Genomic DNA, 6,000 nt, shown 5'->3' with positions numbered 1-6,000 from the left:
GAGGTTTCAGTTCTGCTCTACACATTTCCCCTGAAATAACCCACTGAGCTCTTTGCTTCTTTGCCCACCACAGCACAGCTGAGCAGATGTTCTCACTGAGTTTTTTTTTTTTTCTCCTGTGAGGCACAGGTCTTTCTCCAGAGTGATCACAGCTAATTTATAACCCATCAAGGCATATGAAAAATTCAGATGGTTCTTACCAGTGTTAAGTGATCTTCCAAGAAGAAATGCCTTTGGAATTCATCTGAGAACAGAACTGGCATTATCTGATATTTCAGTGCCACGTTGCCAGCAGCTGTTTAATATTTTCATATATGCCATTTGCCCTCACTAGAGCATTAGGCTTCCAGTTTTCTGGTCTAATTACACAGGCTTTATATTTTGATTTTTTAATATTTCAAGGTCAGTTGTTCTCCCATGGGATCTGCTCAGCCTGTGACTAAACTGATGTCACTTCAGTGCCTACCTACAGAGGAAAACTAAAGCTGAGACATTTAAAGTGCTATAACTGGCTTTCAAGTTGTTTCAAGGAAAGAAATTCAAGTATTTCACTTCTGTTGCATCACAGCTATATTGAAGTTTAGCTGCCAAGAGGAATATTGGGAATTTCAGCAAATAATCCAACCCCCACCAGGACAAACACCAGCACTCAGATGTTTCACCCAGACACCTAAGAGTCAGGAAAATTTTGTCCCTTCCAGTAATAACCAAAAAAACTGGGAAATGGAGGCAGACCCACATCTGTGCATAGGTGCAGCTGTTTTTATCAGCGTGCTGTGATGGTTCTGACACTGAAATGCTTCTCTTTCCCCAAAAAAATTACTTAAAACAGTTGGCAAGAGCAGACAGGGATTGTGATAACGCTCGCCTGAGAGGTGTGAAAGCTTAATTATTTATTCAAAGCAGTAGGGCTTCAGTGGGAGACCTGAGCAGGCTCTTCTCCCTCCCTCTGCCAAGCAGGCTGCAGACACTCATCAGGGAAATTCAGGTTCTCATCCTCCAGGAAATCAGAGAACTCCATCTGAGCAGTTTTCCTACCCCAGCAGCACTTGACACCTCCACCTGTTGGCTGTAACCCACATTTCTTCCTTATTTTTGTAAGTAATGCTTGCACTGGATAGAGTCATTTTTGGGAGAGTGGAGCCTATTCCTCCAGGAAAAATGTAACAGATTATGGCTTCATTCACTTCATATGACTTATTTTTTGGTCAAATGCCCACCTCAGAAGTCAAATTTAAACATTATTTTTTCACCCTCTCCCATTAAAGTAACAAAACTGGCTGCAGATTTGTTAACCAAAATTAATCTGCTGACGTATCTGCTATGGAATTTACAATCAAAAATAATTTTTAACTGATACAGCGTGGCCAAAATGGACCCTTTGTAAACTCTGTGTTATCTCCATGACACAGATGAACAACACAGGGCAATCAGTGGATGTTGTGAGTTCAGCTGTGAAAGTATGGGGGAAAACACGGACCTGGCATGAAAAATATTCTGAATAAAGCACAGTCCCAGGAGCTGCAGAAAAGGTTGTGAATGGTGCTTCAATGCATGCAAACATCATTTTTAAACTGCAGTATACAAGGAGTGCTCCTTCTATTTTATTGGGACACCAAATATTGGTGAAATATTTGGGGAAGAGGAAGGTGGGGAGGAAAAGGGGCAACTTCAGCACTGCAACAGAGCAGGACTTGATATTTTCAAGGGAAATCAGCACAGAAGAGAAACGAGCCAAGAAAATGACTGGGAAAGATTAAAAAAAATAATAAAAATCCAGAAAACCCACATACATTTGAAGTGAACATCTGACCTGAGAGGGAGTAACTGCTCAGGGGAACAAAGCAGAGAAAAGGAAAATCCCTCTGGCTGATCCTGAGATGCATCATGTTGTCCATTATTAATTCCCAGCACGCCCTCCTGGGTGAACCTCAGTCAGCACCCAGTTTTGGCAAAGCTTCAGACATCACTGTCTGGAGTCTGCTTTTTGACATAAAGCAGGATTCTTTGAGTGCAGCTTGGAATTTCCAGCAGGAGCGTTCCAGGCGCTGGTTGCAGGGTGAGGATGTCCACCCAGCTAGACACCAACAGGAGATGCTCCAGGTGCTGAGAGAAGTTTAATTAAAGACTAGAATTGCCTCCACAATGGCATACTCAGCTTTTTGTTTGGTTGGTTTGGTTTGGGGATTTTTTTTTTTTATTTTTTTTTGTGTGCGTGTTTTTTGTTGTTTCCGTTATTTTGGTTTTTTTGTACATTTTTGCACGTTTCCCTCCTGCCTCCCCTGGAATTTTTGGCAGGGCACTGTTCATGAGAGGAGCCATGGAGCTGAAGTGGAGCAGGCAATTCTGCTCAGCAACAAGCATCTGTCACCATTCCAAGAAAAATCACCTCCTGACTCTTTACCCATTGAGAAAACAGCACTCCTGTGCTGGTTTTCAGCTGCAGCATCCAGACCTCTTTCACTTTTCCTTCTCCCAATCAAGTTCCTCTTAATTTCTCACCTTAATTTTTCACCTGTAGACCATAAATTTCTCACCTGCAGACCACTAATTTTTCACCTGTAAGACACAAATTTCTCACAGCACCTACTCAAGACCAGCTGATTCTGGCAGGGCTAATATCTTCTCATAAACAAAGATATTAGATACCATGTTTAACTAAGTTAGTTTTTTAGCTAAAGTGTGAATTTGTTAGATTTTTTTTAAAAATGCATTTAAGGCCATACTTTGGAAATTTTATTCAGACTGAATTTGTCTTGTTCTGTCAAAGCACTGCATTCATTTCCTTGTGAAATCAGTGCAATTGGCATCAATACCCTTTACAGAAAATAAACTTATCCTGCCTTCAAGAAAGGCAGGTCTCACCAAAAAAAAATAAAATAAAACACGTTAACACAAACCTAATCTTAGCAGCCCATACCAATTACTCTTTTTGCCTTGAAATTGTGGCACCAGAATTGCAGCATTTTATTTTCTTGAATACTTAAAGATGACAACAGCAATTTGCTCATCACTTTGAGGAAAAAAAAAACCACTGTATGAGCAAGGGATATTTGATATAAGATTATGTGATAAAGCAATTTCCAAGTCAATGCTATAGGTCCAAAAAGAAAATACAGGTTAAATGTAGGTAGCTAAATTCAAAATCAAATGCCTATTAGATGGCAAATTCTACCTTCTCTACTGCTCAAAACAGTGCCCTCATTATGATTTTTTTGTTGCCTGATTCGAGCATTTGAATTGTCCCTCTCTGGATCACATCACAGAACTTACCACTAGATCTGTGCAGGGTGCATTTCACTTCAGAAATAAAAGTCTGGTTTTTAATTAGGAAATAATTAGGTAAATTTGCAGAAAACATGGAAATTTCAGATTATGTGTGCAGAAAACACTGAATTCTTTCACCCCTCTGGATAGGATCTACCTATAAATTTCAATAATCCTGCTGCACCCAATACCTCATAAACACCTCTTTTCTAAACAACGAAATTTTCTGGTTCCCTAAAATGGAAATTAATAAAGAACTTCCTTAGTAACCCAGGATTTTTTATTTTTTTTCCTAATTAAACCTCTTCCTTTTAGTCCCTAATACTGGAAAGCTGCAACAACAATCAGCAAGCATTCTGACTAAAAGAGGCAGAAGAATTTTGGTCTATTGTTATATCAAAGGAATGTGAAGAATATAAAATTCAATACCCAGAAACTTATTTTCTTTCAGACTGGGTTTCTGTCCAGTGCCTTGCACAGCTGCCTTAATCTACAGGGCACAAAAATCTCCTGGCACGAAGAAAATAATATAATAGTTAAATTATTCACTAAATACTTAAAAATACAATGTTTCCCTCATTGTTCATCCTTATTCTTAGAGTTTGCTGTGGCCATAAATTTTTTTCACTGCTGAAAAGAAGGATAATTCTTTTCACCAATTGCTTTGGTGGTGCTCTCTTGTCACAAAGACACCCTCAGAAAATGAGGACTGGGAAACAGATTGCTTAACCTCTCTTGGTATTGTCCAATAATGCACAAAGAATTCACAAAAAAGGTAATTTTAGGTGCACATGAAAATTAGTGCATGATACAGGTAAGAACTAAAATGTTTTTTTAATTTACTGTGGCATTTTCCCACAGAATACTTCATTGGGGAGGGACAGAAATAATGTCAGGTTCAAAAAAAGACATGCACACATATATACATAGCAATTATTTTTAAAAGCACAAATGCAACAAAAATTTTTTAAATGGCTTCTTTAGGTATTTTGGGAAGGCATTTAGATATTTATTGGTGATGCTATGAAAACATGACTGTGATTATTCACTGACACAGAATAGCATAAGAGCAACTTTTTTCGTTTGTTTGTTTGGCTTGGGTGGGCTTTTTTTAAATCTAAGGAGTTTTTTTTTTTTTACAGTTGATCCCCAGTTCAGCCAGGTATTTAACTAATGCTTGTGGTGAATGGTTCGTGGTGTGAGGCTCTGAAGATAGGAAACCCATTTTTAAATACTCCAATCCTCTTTATAGATCAAGGTGGGGGTCCCTGTGACTCTGCAGGGATCTATCCTGAGTTGCTATTTAAGTTTGTGCTCTCTAAAAATGACAGAACCCCTCTATTAATTCATTAATTCTGTGTTTTGGCCAGCAAGGCTTCACCACCATTTTTTTAAATTTAATTTTACCATTTTTGATGTGTTTAACTCTGCTTCCTTTCTTCTAGATTCTCTGCAGAGCAGTGAGGTGCCTTTTAAAACAGATAAATTATCACGTTGCTAAGGATATATAACTTTTTTCATTTATTGCAAAAGCATGAGGGAAGCTGGGTTAAGCTGAAAGACTTTTACTATGTAGGGCTTGATTTTTAGTAATGTGGCACAGCTCACAACTGTAAAACTCCAGCATTCCAACATCATTTGGTTCTCCTCCTATGAATGGTTTCATAGATTATAACTCAGAATTTATGCAGGTGAAGTTAATTTCAGTGCTGGTGAATAAGATTTTTCTCCCATTTAAATTGTTTTTCTTAAATAACCATCCTCGTTTAAAAAGGAAGAAAAACTCTCTGAATCTGGTCTCTTTAAGGCTCTTTTTCTGAGTGTGCTCAGAAGACATATTTCCATATGAAAAGGTAAATCATCATTTTCTTATTATATTGATTTTCCACTTACTGTGACGGCAAAGATTTTCAGTCTTCCTGAAAAAGAAAATAAAGAAGGATCAAAGTCAACACATTTTTTATAACCTGATGAATATTTTCCACACTGAATCATTCAAGAAATTAAAACCAACAGTCTACAGCATTTAAAATTATAGTGTGAACACACCCCAGTGTACAAATGCTGTACTCCTAAACATTTAAATTCATTAAGTTCTTGGCAGCCCCATCTTATGTGTGCATATGTTTAATATGAAAGAGACTCCACTTCAAACTACTCTACAAGATAGGGATCATGAGATGGTATCAAAAGTGATTCACTGGGTCTTGTCACAAGTTACACAAGGTTTTCATCCCTTTTGTCATTTTTTTTTTTTCCAAGGACAAGTAAACAGGAAATGGGAATAACTACATCCAGCTTTCCCTCACTGATGGAAACCCTGCACAGAGGAAAAAGTAAAATTATTTGTGTTGACCTATAAGTAGTCAAATAATGAGTATTAATCCTAGCAAATCCAAAAAAAAAATAAAATAAATCATGAAACCACACCTGCAGGTAGAAATGCTGCTGTCAAAAATGGAGCATTCCATTGCCACAGAAACCTCCCTGTGGAAAATGTGTTTATAGGCTCAAAAGACAAAGTGGCTGCTTCCTTTGCAGGGAAACATGTTATCCATCACTCCCAAGCAGCAGCACAATAAATCCCACCAGAAGATATGGAATTGACAGGACAGCTCATGACAACCCATCAAATCCCTTGGAGGAAATATTCCTGGATAGCCAGGACACAAAAACCTTGGTAGAATTCAACATTCAGAAGCTCCTTTTAAGCTGTGCAAATGGCAAAACCCC

The sequence above is a fragment of the Catharus ustulatus genome, assembly GCF_009819885.2.
Source record: "Catharus ustulatus isolate bCatUst1 chromosome Z unlocalized genomic scaffold, bCatUst1.pri.v2 scaffold_26_arrow_ctg1, whole genome shotgun sequence".
NCBI lineage: Eukaryota > Metazoa > Chordata > Aves > Passeriformes > Turdidae > Catharus > Catharus ustulatus.
This window is presented reverse-complemented; position numbering follows the sequence as displayed.